At 39.8% G+C, this 14,034-nt stretch overlaps 1 long non-coding RNA gene across 1 annotated transcript; it reads right to left on the bottom strand.

Annotated features, from left to right (window-relative positions):
- Positions 1-3,846: 3,846 nt before the first annotated feature.
- Positions 3,847-11,796, bottom strand: LOC118396702 (uncharacterized). The gene is made up of 3 exons (XR_004828250.2): positions 11,687-11,796; positions 11,093-11,306; positions 3,847-7,019 (listed from the first exon to the last, which is right to left on the bottom strand). It is a non-coding gene; the product is annotated as an uncharacterized LOC118396702 (long non-coding RNA).
- Between the last annotated feature and the right edge of the window lie 2,238 nt (positions 11,797-14,034).

Raw genomic sequence — 14,034 nt, 5'->3', positions numbered from 1 at the left:
TGATTCCCAAATGCCGCCTCCTTAAAGATCTTTTCAATTCATTTCAAAATTGGCTGTTGCTGTGAGACAGGCTGGCCTAATTCAGTTCATTATCCCTGCTGATATACTGTATACCCCCACTTTCTGTTGGTATTCGTGTCATGTCTTTGTCTCTTATTACATCTACAATGTAATACTGTGACTGTGTTGTGTATCAAATACAGTATTGAAATGTGTTTACAATGACAGACCGCTTTCTTCAATCCATGTTCACAACAGTAGGCCTATTGATTTTGAACAAGCCACGACTCTGTTCTTCCATGTCCTGATCTGAGAAATAAGTGTTAACCCCTTCATCCCTTTACCCCAGTGTGTCCTTACTGGAAGCCATATTGATTTGGTTTTTGGGAGCGTCCTCCCATTGCCCATGCCCTTTACCGCTGAGACTCATCTAATTGTTTATCTCTGGACACTTTCCTGTCTTCACTCCCTTCTGTCTCATTATGTGCCAAGATTTGACAAGTCAAGTCTCCCCACACTCTCAAATCTCGCTTTACAACATGTCGCTCGGCAGAACACTACAGATGGCTTGCTTCTCAACAGACCCTCCCACATGGAACGCTACAAACATGACAACAGAAAACACTTGCTAAAATACACAAAGATCGACACATAACCACCCACTATGGACCTGACTACACACACGTCACAAAGACAAGCAAACACAACCAGATCCCCCACACAGTAATTGCAGACACATTGATTCTACCATAAATGTGCTGACAAACGTTGAAGAACACTTGATACTTGAAAAGGAAAACTAGGAGACCTTTAGTTAATGTTGGCAATACTGATATTGAAATAACAACACCACCAGCTACTAGCCAGAGCTACTTTGTTACATATTCTTGTATGTAGCTTTCCAACTGTCTCTCACAAGGCACAAAGGGAACATCTGTGTTACAGGATGAGTCTTTTGACTAGCGTTCTTATTCTATCTTTTTAAATTTATTGTTTTCTCACCAGCATTCCAAACGCTTTCAGGCCCAAGGAAGCCCTCGGTCAGTATATATCAGTGAGTTAACTGCACAGAAGAGGGCTAGATCAATAAGCACATTCTCCGAGAGGAGCCAGAGAGAGAAGAGTTGGAGGCAGGCGCTGGGGAGAGAGGCAGGGAGCAATCAGAGCTCGGTGGATCTGTGTAGCTTCAGGAGCAGATCGATGCTCTGACAGGAGCTCCGCTTTGTTCTCTCTCTCTGCTCAGATGTTACACGTGCTTTACATGATTGCTTAAAGCTTTTTGTTTGCCTACTTGCGTTTGTTTGTCATTTCGTGTTCTGTCTATTTAAACTATTCCCCCATTGTCCATTTTGTTAGTAAGGTAGTGGACTAGGCCATGTCCGTGTATTTATCATTGAGTAAGACTTACATAAATAACAGATATATAGATATTTAGATTGTGTTGCAGTTTTTGACAATGATCATAATCTGCTATTCAAAATTTCAGGATATATAACATAATTCACTAAGTCACAATTAGCTGATTTCTGCATTCACTCCACAACGATTCAACACAAGTTAATCCTGTTTGTAGAACCACAAATTCTAAATATTGATGAACAATACCCAGGCTCTCTATATCTCAACAAGGGAGTAATGAGTCTCAAAAAGTGATTGACGCTTGTGTGTAAGTACCCATACAGAGATGGCATCCTTGGGGTTTATTCCAAATTGAAGGGCAGTTTTCTTCTGACTGGAATGGTCTTAGACATCCTTTGTAATCTTCTTAGTCTCAAGGAATTTTTCTTCATCATTATTCTGAATTCCCCACTGATTATGCCATTTCTCACATGGACACCTAAACCAAGTTAAGCAGTTGCCTCTCCAAATAAGCTTCCCAAAATTACTCCTAATAAGAACCTGTGAGTGTAGGCTGCTCCCCTGAAAGGTGTTGACCGCAAAGGACAAGTAGGTGTCAATAGATCTGGCCATAGCGCCTATGGGACGTTGAAAAGCATGAGCTCCTTTCCAAGGCTTAATAAGACAGCACAGATGCGCCCTTGTCTGAGCATAGCTCTGTGTCTCATTGTACTTTGGCCTTCCAACCCTGCCAGCACAGGACCAGTATTGCTTTGGCTGCGTGAGAGGGTCTCATTAGGACAGGCAAAGGAAAAGCGGGGTCAAGGTACATAAAAGGTACCCTGAGCTAAGGAGCATGCCTCTAAGATGAGCTGGGAGCTCTACCACGTCCTAGTGCCACTCCTCTAGACCTCTGGCCCTCCCCGCCGTGACCTCCTATCGCCACCATTATTTGATGAAGCGGAGCATGATAATTATTTTGCGTGGATGGAGAAGGGGGCACAGTTTGAAAGGAGTGTGTCACTCTGAGGGAAAGGATAGCAGGGGATGACAGAAAAGAGAAAAAAAATCAGAAAAAAAGATCAAAAGCAGCCCTTTCACTTTTCAGGCTCCAAAGAGGAGGAGGAACAATGGGGCCTGGGGTCTCCTGTCCTCTCTGGCAATTAGACTCAGCTGATGAAGTGAAAGGGATGAATGGCAGGGTTCAAGGCCTTCTCTAGGATTCACACAACAGGGTGTGTTTTTACCCTTCTTCTCCTTTATCTTCATCTCCCTTCAGAGTGGCAGAAATGCAGCTGAAATATTTCCAAAATGAAGACAATGTGGTCCAAGGTGCCAAATCTTAATCATGAGGGCTGATAAGATTGAAGGGGTGTAAGAGTCTGTGATGAGGAATCTTTGCACATGACCAAAATCCCACTTATTAGAAATGACGTTTGTTTCACATACACTTCTACAGGTTGATCTATCTGTTTAGGTAAATGAATAGCTTGGACTTAATTCTGAATGGAAAGGTACAATACCAACGTGGTTAAAGCAGCTGGTACTCACATGTGGCAAATTGTTAAGGTGTGTGAATGTTTTGACTTATTTGGAGATATACTGTACCTGACAGAGGGAGGTGGCCAATTAAAAATCAATTTCATTGAATTTCTGTCTCTGTTTCAGTGACAAAGTAGTGTTATAGTAACATATAAGCCGGTATAAGCCAGTACATGTTTAAAACCTAGAAATTAACTTATTTTAAACTTAAAATGAACAAATAAGTTTAGCTAAAACATTGAAACAACACTGAGGTATCCAACTGACTCTTTTTGACCTTTACTCCAGCTCTTCAGTATCATTCTTTCTACTCTACTTAATGTTACCAAAACTCAATTTAGCATGAGGGAAGTTTTCTCCACCCCCCTCGGCCTGTTTTCTCAGCCATTGTTAATACAGTATATGGCGGTAAATGGCCCCAGAAGCCCAAACCATGCCGCCACACTGCACTAAAACCTTAAGATGCTTAGTGATATTCCTTAATCTGGCCCACTGATGTGTTTAAAGAAGCGATTCAGCTTTTCCAAACTTTGAGGGTTCAAAGTCTCAGAAGCATGGTGTCAGAATGCCAATGAGCTAAATAAAGAGTAGCCAAAATGGGCTTTGGGGGATTTGAAACTTAGGCCCCTTGAATCCCTTTGATCTAAACAGAATTACGGCCAAAATAATGCAGAATATCACATGCCAGGCACGGGGATTCTGCCAAAATATTCTCTATTTGGCATGTAGAATACAACGTTCCAGGTTCAATATGGAATGGTCAATATGAACTACATGTGGATTTCATCTAAATTGGATAGTTTGAGGTTCTTTGGAGAGAATATTCTTATGAGATCAGAGGATGGCCCATCTGAATGTCGTTGTATTGACCATCTCTAAATTAAACCTCCCACTGTTCTTTCATTCCCAAGACCTCCATGTGAAAATATATGTCCTTTCAGATGGGCAATTTGCCCTGATGTTGGTTTTGGCATCTTCATATATGACCTTCTCCCCAATCTTAATGCAATATCAAAGTCTTGCTAACATTATCTCAGATGGATAAATCACAGAAATAACCCCTTTCCTGTCATACACAGTTAAGGAATCATACAATTAAAAACAGCTATGCTCTAAGGGTAATACAATTCATTTCTGCTCTTTCTATCACATATTAGCATATGTGCCATAATATAAACATTTAAATGAGCTAATAATCAAATATGGCATTAATTAAAACCATCCATTATAATGGATTTTTATATTGTTATTGAAGCATAGATGATACCTAATTATCTGACTGTCAATGACATGAAACACTCGGGGACAGCAATATCAACAACTGATTACAGTTAGTAACAGAAGCACATATAATGTTAAAGTCAACATAGCAGAGTGAAATAATATCAAATGTTTTGAAGGACTACATATTTCAACTATAATTGTGATGCCACTTCACCTTTTGTTATACGTAGGAGGAAATTAATATATGTACTTTGCAATTAAAAATATCAACTAAAAAGTTTATATATGATTCCATACACTTTTTGCTCACACAATTGAGGGTGAAAATGTCAAACTTTTATAATTCAACACACTAAATCTCTTTGCCAAGCCACAGAAATTAGGGTGTCAGGGAACCAGATTATTACCCCCCCCCAAACATGTCACATTGATTTTCTAGGGCAAAGCAAACTCCCAGAGCAAAAGTTTGACAGAGTTTTTAAGGACAATTAAATGTGAATGGACTTAATTCCAGATACAATATACTCCTGTCATATACTGCAGCTTGTCAAAGTACTTTCAAATAACTAAACAACAGGGGTGCCTGTAAAGGTCAACACATTATAGCCAGAATCCTTAGCAGGTGACATGAGAACTGACTTTTCTTCAGAACAGCATTTGTATATGTGAAGAAAATAATCACTGGTTTCCTTTTTTACATGATTTTCGAACTTGACAAATATGCACCATGTTAAAATCCACAGATAATGAACAAAAAGCCAGGACTCAATATTCAGTTTAGTAACAAAGGGACAGATCAATTACAATACTGCTAAAGAAAAGGGGAGTAGGGACTTGCCAGATAATGTCCATCTTGTTTTAATTGTCCACATATTTTTTATTTTTCTAGGCGACATGGCCATTACTTCACAGTCACCACTTATCAGAAGAATCTCACAGGATTAATGGTTTCACTTCTGCTTGTAAGAAATGTTTAAATTGTCCGGATTATCACTGCAAGAAAAAAAGAATGGTTATTTGTCATTGTGTTAAGCCGTGAGAGTGAGTAATCTAACAAAACAGTTAAGCACACTACTAACCCTTCAGGGGAATGCAGCCAGGTTGAATGGGATACACATGTCAGACAGGCTATGCATAAAGCTGCGACATCTCTTGCCTACCATGTCAAACGTTTAGGCTATAACTTTCCGGAGACGTTCACAGAACATATTGTGTTGAATGTTGAGTCTGATTGTTAGCTATAGTTAGTTCAACTTATGTGGCAAGAAGCTAAGTAACACGATGGGAAGTCTTAAGTTGATTGATTTCTCAGGCAGGTAATAATTCTTACCGTTCAGGTCCAAGGTAAAAGTGATGGTCTGGATTGAATTTGAGACTCCCCTCCACAACAAAGACAGTCAATAGTACAGTATGCTGCTTGAATAACCACAATACACACTTTCCAAAAAAAAAAAGATATTCAAGAAGTTATACAGTATGTTTTACAATCCACAAAAAGCACACTGTGTGTCTATAATTTTAGCAATAATGCTTCGTTACTAAGCTAAACTAACAGAGGCATTTACAAAGCAAAGCTATCAATAGCATGTAACTTAATGGTCTGTGTTTTAAAAGAAAGCCAATATCCATTCATACAGTATGTGAGAAATAGCCTATTCCTACCCACATCATGATACCGCTTGTACTATTGTGACTACTACTGTACAACACGGTAGACACAGGTCTTATCTGGTTGATTCAAAGTGAGCCCTTCTCCAGTGCTCTCAGGACCATGGTGTCCGCAACTTCCCCTCCTTACCTTTAAGTCGACAACTGATCTAGACATGGAAAACTAGAGGAGTGGACCCCTGAGCCAATCAATATCTTTACTCGATAAAATAAGTGTCAAGAAGAAACGAAAACAGACACTACATCTGTCAGAGGCTAGAATAGTACATCCATTATATAAGAAGTCTGGATTACTGAAACCTTGTCTATATCTTGACAAAAACCTTACTACAGTCTCATGAAAAATGTTCAGTGACTATCTCAAAAGAGAGTACAACTATATTAAAATGAGAGTAAATGAGTGTATATATTTTTTTTATATATATATTCTGATGTGTGATTTATGATTAGAAAAGTAGCTATGTAGTATCAAGTGTTTATTTATATTCAATTCAACAACCGTAGCCCCCACATTTCACGGATAGAACTGGAGTTCCGGAAGGCAGATTTGTCCTATGGCAGAGCCTCTATACATTTGTACCGCCAAGGTACCGGCATTTACCTCTCCCTTTAATCAACTACATTATTTTTCTTGTCTGTCTCTTTCCTAGTATCTATTAGCCACTCTCCACTATCTGTTTGTGCTGTATTCTTTCTCCTTTTTTCCCTATGAATGTTTTATATATTGGTGGAGAATGATTGTTCACTGCAATGAGGCCGGCCCACGGCCTCAGTAAGATAAATTGCTCCAGAACGCCTAAATGGCAGTCAATGATAACTCACTGTAAGGAGAGTAAGTGACTTCCAATGGAGTGGATGGGGGACGGAGAGTAATGGCAGAGCACAGGTGAAAAATAGATGTTTGGCTCTGTGTAATTACTCCATTAAGGGGCTTTCTGTTAATCTACCAAACCACAGCAAGTGTTTTTACAGCATCCAGGACAAAAGTACTGCGACTGGACCAAGAGGAGTCCCACAAGTCTTAACAACACCCTATCAAAACAGACTCTATGAAGTGTTAACTAATGGCCAAATATGCACTCTATGTATGGTCTAATAGCACAAACAACAGCTACTCCACAGTTAAGTACACTCATAGATGTAAAGATAAAGTTCATTTATTGACTTGACCAATGAATTACCTGCAGTATGGCTGCACATGTTTAGACAGCTTCAACCTCCTCATCGCCTGCTGTTGAACGGATCAGCTGGGAAACATTCAAATCAAGGTTAGCTATAAAAATGGACAGACAAACATAATGATCACAATTTTATTGGACCATTTGGTGTCAGGCAGCAATACAGCCTGTAGCAAACTAGACAATGGAAGCATGAAAAAATGCTGCAATATGGTCTTGAGTTTTGTCTGACCATACAATCTGCTTTGTTAAGTCAACTTTAAAAACACTGCTAAGAGCGGTGCCCACGGCTTCATCACTGAATCTCAGATTGACCTTAGACTCGTCTCTGACAGTACTTCCCATCTGTTAGGGTCCCATCCCGGGATACATCCCGACGGGCTTGGGCTTTAAACCTGCTTTGCTTTCTTTCAGCTATCAAACCTTGATAGGGGGCTATCTTATTGGTATACTGGGTGAAGTACTGCAAGTGCAAAGGAGTTTCAGTCTGGGAACTTATTCAGAGTGTGAAATCCGGACCATTGTTTCTATAATATGGCTGGGGACGATTATGTGGTCCAATGCTAATCCTTCACCAGCTATGTAATTTGTAGAAAGGAGTGTTATTGTTTCTCGGCTTGTCTCATGTTTCAAACTTGTGTAACTGATTTGCAGGTAATGAACATTACTAAAGAGTGAAGGCTATGTGTGAGAGAGAGAGAAAAACATTATAGTAATATAGATTAAAGCGAGGAGACATTTGCTTTGTTGATTACCATATAATATTGTCCTGTGAGGGTCTATCAACACATTATATCTTACAATACATCTGTGACTACATTGATGATGCTGAATATACTTTATAAACTAGGCTATAAAAGCTGTAAAGTACACTATAATAGTAATTCTAATCAGCTTCACATTACAGTGTGTCTGTCTTATAGGCCTACGGCTGAATCTGGACCGTGTTAAGGCCACCCCAGAACAGACAGTAGGAAAAATTAATTACCCACTATTTGAAAATAATATATTGCAATGTGTTGTGTGTATTGGTGCATTGACTTACTGTTTGACTGTGTCGGAGGTAGGTAGGTGTATGAATCGCTATCAACTCATACACAGAGTTATCTCCACGATGACACCATGTTTTTAAAAAAATTGTACAGTACCTTGATGAATCGTGCATTTCTTGTTTATAAAGTCTCGTATGCAATGCTTAATTTGTATACTCGACATAAGCATGGTATGTGGGTTTCACCTACCTGTAGTTTCATTTTTAAATAACTGTTGTTCACTCTCCCGATCATTGTTCAACTGTTTAACACGTAAATGACACCGTGCATTTGCTAAAGGAAGGATTCAAGCTTCCAACTCTCCTTCACGCGCATGTCTAATTTAAAAATGCGGACTACGGCGCCGCTCAGTGGACATGAATGTACAGTCAGGTCCATCAACATGATTTCCAACTGTTCGGCGATGATGATTCTGGACATTTTTCCGTGTTGTCAATAATGACTTTAATGATCTGCAAATTGATTTATAGTCGAAAAACGGAAACATCATTGCCTACTCAGTAAGACTACTGGGATATTATGGTTCAGGTTTATGTTTTTTATGTTCGGTGGATTTACTTTTGAAGGCCTAAATAATATTATTGTAGTTTCAAAAAACATTCAGGGAGGATATAGTTCTGCAGCCTCGCACGCATCAACGTAAGTAGCCTAATATTACCAATTTTCTTGTTTTATATTGCACATTTGATGAAGGCTACAGTGGATTGCTACATAACTTGACACTAACCAGAGTAGCCTACTACATTCTTAAAAGTGTTATACAAACATTAAATAAAATGTAATGTGCAATTTATAATTTAAATACAAGTTATTAAAGGTATGCATGTCAGTTTATAGGTAAGCCCAAACTTCTTATATGTCTTAACCCAACATGTTAATTGTCAACACTCATTCATAATATTTAAATTCATGCATATATTTTCATTTGGTGATATAGGCCATATTCACATTGTAATCTATCCAATTATTCACCTGACCCTTTGTTATTCACATGGCTCGTGTGGTGTGTGTGTGTGTGTGTTGAAATAACATACACTTTATATAAAGTATCAGCACAGCAGCCATATTTTCATAGTATCTATCAGAAGCCTTGTTTGAATCCACACTCATCTTCAGAAAAGGATCCTCTGTGAGCAGAGTGCAGTATTTTATGAGTGCAAACCCCCCAATGTGGAACAGTGTGTGTTCTGACCTGTTTAAAAAGCTAGGTTTACCTTGGTTAGTTTTGATTGATTAATTAACAGATCATTGAGCATGCATGCTGAGATCTAACTGAGGCCTGGCCCATGACAGAGTACGGGTTAGGCTGCTGCCTTGCTCTGGGTGTAATTGTGTGTGGCTAGGTGGCCTCCTGCACTGCAAGGGAGGGAGAGAGCCTGCCTCCTGCTCTCTGGAGCAGCCTGCCATAAAATGCTCGCAAGCACCTCCCTATGCTAACACCTAACTACAGAGAACAGAGAAAGATTGCAAACACTCAATGGTTTCTCTCGCCATATGTAATTGTGAAGGAACTATCTCATTAGGTAATGCTGTAAATGTATAAATTAAATAGTCTGCTTTTCATGAAAGTTTTTTGTGTCCTGAAAATATTATTACTCCTCAAATATAATTTTGACAATTGGTTGGACTTAAAACATATCCTCATTTTGTAACCATTTACACATTTATGTTCTAGTAAATTGGTAGTTTCCATTTTATATAAGCCATTGTTTGCTCTAAAATAATTCTGTCACAGTTGAATTGTCTTTAGATTAAACATCTGTTTCCATACAAGGTGCATGATTTGTTGTTCCATATCCTCCACTACCACAACTGGTTGGTCTGCATTGGTGCCCTTTTGTGCACAAGCAACAAACGAGTTCACAGCGTCTGTGGTCTAGGCTTCTCCGGGTTTCCGTTGCAATAGATGGGCTACCCTTTATCTCATGCTAATGTAGCACAGAAAAGATATCTGCCTTTAAAGACACGCCAGTCTGTTAAAAAAGGCTTTGCCTAGCATTTGAAGTCATAAAAGTGACAGAAGACTTCAAGAGGAAGACCCCAGACTGGCAGTCTTTAAGATGAGTGAGAGGAGAACAGGCGACATGCTTTTTCTTCCCATCCAGAGGAATATTCTGTGGCCAAGCTTGATTATTAGAGATGAAGGACAGGCTGAGAGGATGTGGAATTGTTAAGTCCTTGAATCCTTTCACCAAAGCCTTCCATAGTAACATTATTCTGCTCTTCGTTTCTACAGTATGCAGTTGAAGGTGCATCCTTGTCCTTGATATATATATTTTTTTCTTTTCAGGATTAGCTCAACTTGAGATGCATTCAGACTGATTATACAAATGGAAAAATAATACATACGATTTCATATCAATCACCCAACTCATCAGAATTATTTCTTATTTTCAAATTTAAGGTGATGAACTATATAGACGTAAAAGCAAATAACAAAAATGTCATTCTCCACAAAAATATATTAATATCTTATACACTAACACATGACACAACATTACTGTCTTAACTCAAAAGCAATTTACTGAATGATATTTGGAATTATATTGCATCTCAGTGTACTATTTGTGAGCGCTGGGTGCAATCTGTGCCATAAACTAGTTTTCTGGTGTTATGTGACATCCTGAGCTTGCATTCAGGACCTCTGCGCCCTGAATGTTGCCTGCCACTAAAACCCTCCACGTGAAAAGCTGTGTTTAATTTGTAGCTTTGCTATCCATTATTGTCAGCGTACTTGATAAGTCCTAAACCCTAAAATGAGTCCCAAATGATTTCAGACTAGACTGAATATTGCACGGCAGGAGGCTGAAAATGAGACCTTCCCGCAAGAGAGTGCCTGCAGCGCATTCTACATGGTGCAGAAACCGGGAGGTTTCATGCTGCGTGAAAACACACTCTTTGACCATGCAATTATATATTTATTAACAACTCATAGTTGTTGTTAGTTGTAGAAAAAAAGAGGGAGGAGATGTAAAACTGCAGTGAAAATAAGGGTGGCCTTGTAGTTTTGTGTGAGGAAAGAATAGTAACAGCGCCGACATCAGAGTGCAGACCGTAATCAGTGACTCATAAAATAAGGAGTTTTCTCACCCTCTCAGAAGCAGGCACACAGCACAGGGAAACTGAGTCGTACAGCTCAGTCACATGCGTAGTATGAGAGCGGCATCAGGTTCAGTAGAGGAAGCTGGCACAGATTGATTCTTGAACTGTCAATACTGCTGAAAATCAGATCCCAGTGGTTGGAGATTAGCCTCCAGCAGTGGCTGTGATGTCGCACATGATGCCATAGGTGTGTTAAGTCACACTGCAGACAAGGAAACAACACCTGTGATTATTTTACTTGGTAAAGTGAAACAGACATATTTCAGTGTTTCTGTTTTATTGATGGACATATTGGTGCCCAATATAGGTATCACAGTATGGTCTTTCAACTCTGGAATAAAATCCAGGATTTAACAAAATCATAGCTTGACATTTGAAGTCATCTCCCCGAAATATGGTATATTCTTAAAATGCAGTTATCATTAGGCACTAACATTTACCATATAGAGCTTTAGATTGATTTAATTTTATTCCACAAGGTTGAGCCAACGACACAATTTCCTCCCAAAAGTAAAGATTTCAACTGGGAAAAGTCAAACAACAAAGCATGACTTAATCATGGCAACTTCAACACACTCTGACCTTTGGGAGGGATCCATATCTCTTTTTCTAGAAGAAACGATGACAATGGCAAGCAGTTGTGTGTCCTTTGTGTTTTGTGGAGATATTGAGTGTTTGAAGTGTTAACACTGACACTAAGCCTCTGGGGGCGAATGGTGAAGGAGGCGTGTCACACAATGGGATGGGACTTGGATCTTTGCTTCCAGTCCTCTGACCTCTCACCCTGGCTGGTTTTCAGGGTTGCAGTAGCCTGAGTCCTTGGGGCCAGTGTCTGCTTTGATCACATCATGAATTTGCTCGCATAAAGTATTACTTAGTATATAATAGGAGGCACACACACTGAAAATGCTCTAATACATACAGTATATACTGTATTACCACAAATTATAACAACTGAAATACTTGTTTTATGTTAATTGTATAATAGTTCTGATCATGTAAATAGAATATGTCATCAGAATTTAGATTAAGATACCTAGAACTACAGAATGTAAGAACTACAGATACAGTATACGTTTTTGGGAAGATTTTAAATTTACTCCTTGCCTCTCAGTAAGGCTTATTTTTAGCTGTATAGAGACCCAAATGTCTTGGCAAACCAGTAAACATTCCTTGTCATGGAAATGACCTTTGTAAATGATTATTAGAACTTTGGATGACCATGTTTTTGCATAATCCTTCTATATTATATGCCTCCAGTCTCCAATGATCCATTGAGACCATACATAAAACAGTGGGCCATCTGCACCTGGAGCATGGCTATCAGCTGTATTTTTTTCTCTCTTTGGTTTAGCTTTTTCCTGCTTGTGTGTAGCCTGACCCTGCACTTCCCTTTTCAGGCTACAGAAGCCAAACCAAAGGGAGCTTTCAAAGGGGACTGTCTGCTCGAATCAAGTCAGGGGCCTTTTTAGAATCGGTTCAGAGATCATAGCAAGTTGAAGTCGGGGAAGAGGATGACCCTCTCCTCCAGGCTTGATGGGATCTTGGCCCAGTCAAACCCAGCAGGGCTCAGTCTCTGGACAGCTCCGTCTCTGCAGGCTTTGACTCTGTGATAGTGGGAATGAAAGAGGGCACCAAGAGAGCAGCAGTTCTGATGTGTCAGGCTCAATGTCCTGGCAGTTTCACAGAGCAAACTGGGCAAAGCAAAGGACACAGCCAGCAGGCACGGGGCCAGAACAAGACCCCAAGATTGTGCGACATGTCATCTAATGGCTGTCCTTTTGTTTTAAGTTTATGCATCCAGGATGAGTTGGGGCCAATGATGAAGGTCAGCGTTCATGAGATAAAGAGGAAGTCCTGAACCGGATATAGTGTACATGCAGTACAGCATAACAGATATGTCAAAGATGCATAGTTCAGAGTACGGGTCACATATGGATAAATGTCATTGTACTCATGTCAAGTTGCATATGGGATAATCTGAGTCTTGTGATTTCTTATTTTAATTTCTATTTAGTTGATTAGTTGTGGTACCAAACTCCTTGAATCCTTTTCTTTGGTGGTGACCATGCTGTAAACTGCACTCAAAGAGACTGATTTGGTTTTCAAGTGTATGTTGTGTACAGCAACTGAGCATTTGGCTGCAGTCCCACACTTTATTGGTGTGTAGATTAAGCATATCAAAGGCTGGGGACTCCAGGTTTTTACTCACTGTAAATGTTTCTGCAGGTTGTGATGGTAGGGAGCTAACAGACGTCTTGTTGACTCACAGGATTATTCCCTCTGTGTTTCTGACCCTGCCCTGCTTGACTTGGGTTCCCCCTACCCCCCGAGATCCCTGCATTCATTAAGATTACGTATTTACTTAAAGCCCTGCGTCTCTTTACATAATGGCTAGTAGGTTTCGTGGAATGGCACTGTGTGTTTCAAGTGCTCAGCGGTGGGGAGAAGACTGAATTTTAAACATGGTGTGCCTCGCCCTGCCTCGGCGTTGACCTTGCTCAAAAAGCCCAGTGATCTCATTCTTCGCTTCAGTAGAATGCTGCTGATTCTCCCTGTTGCACTGTTACTCCTGTTAGAAAGGAGCTCTGTGTTGGCTGACAATGGCATATCACTGCAGGCAACTCTCTCTCTCTCTCTCTCTCTCTCTCTCTCTCTCTCTCTCTCTCTCTCTCTCTCTCTCTCTCTCTCTCTCTCTCTCTCTCTCTCTCTCTCTCTCTCTCTCTCTCTCTCTCTCTCTCTCTCTCTCTCTCTCTCTCTCTCTCTCTCTCTCTGTCTCTGTATGTTCAACGAAATAAGAGAGAAGGAAAATGGCTAATTTCATAATGCTTTGATATGGAGATGTAGACTGACCTGTTTAAGTACTTCAAAGAGAGAAATTAACCACAGGAGAACATGATCCAACTGTATTTTGAAAATCATAGACCGAA

The sequence above is a fragment of the Oncorhynchus keta genome, chromosome 17, assembly GCF_023373465.1.
Source record: "Oncorhynchus keta strain PuntledgeMale-10-30-2019 chromosome 17, Oket_V2, whole genome shotgun sequence".
Classification (NCBI taxonomy): domain Eukaryota; kingdom Metazoa; phylum Chordata; class Actinopteri; order Salmoniformes; family Salmonidae; genus Oncorhynchus; species Oncorhynchus keta.
The sequence above is the reverse complement of the archived record's forward strand: the minus strand, read 5'-3'. Positions and strand labels throughout refer to the sequence as shown.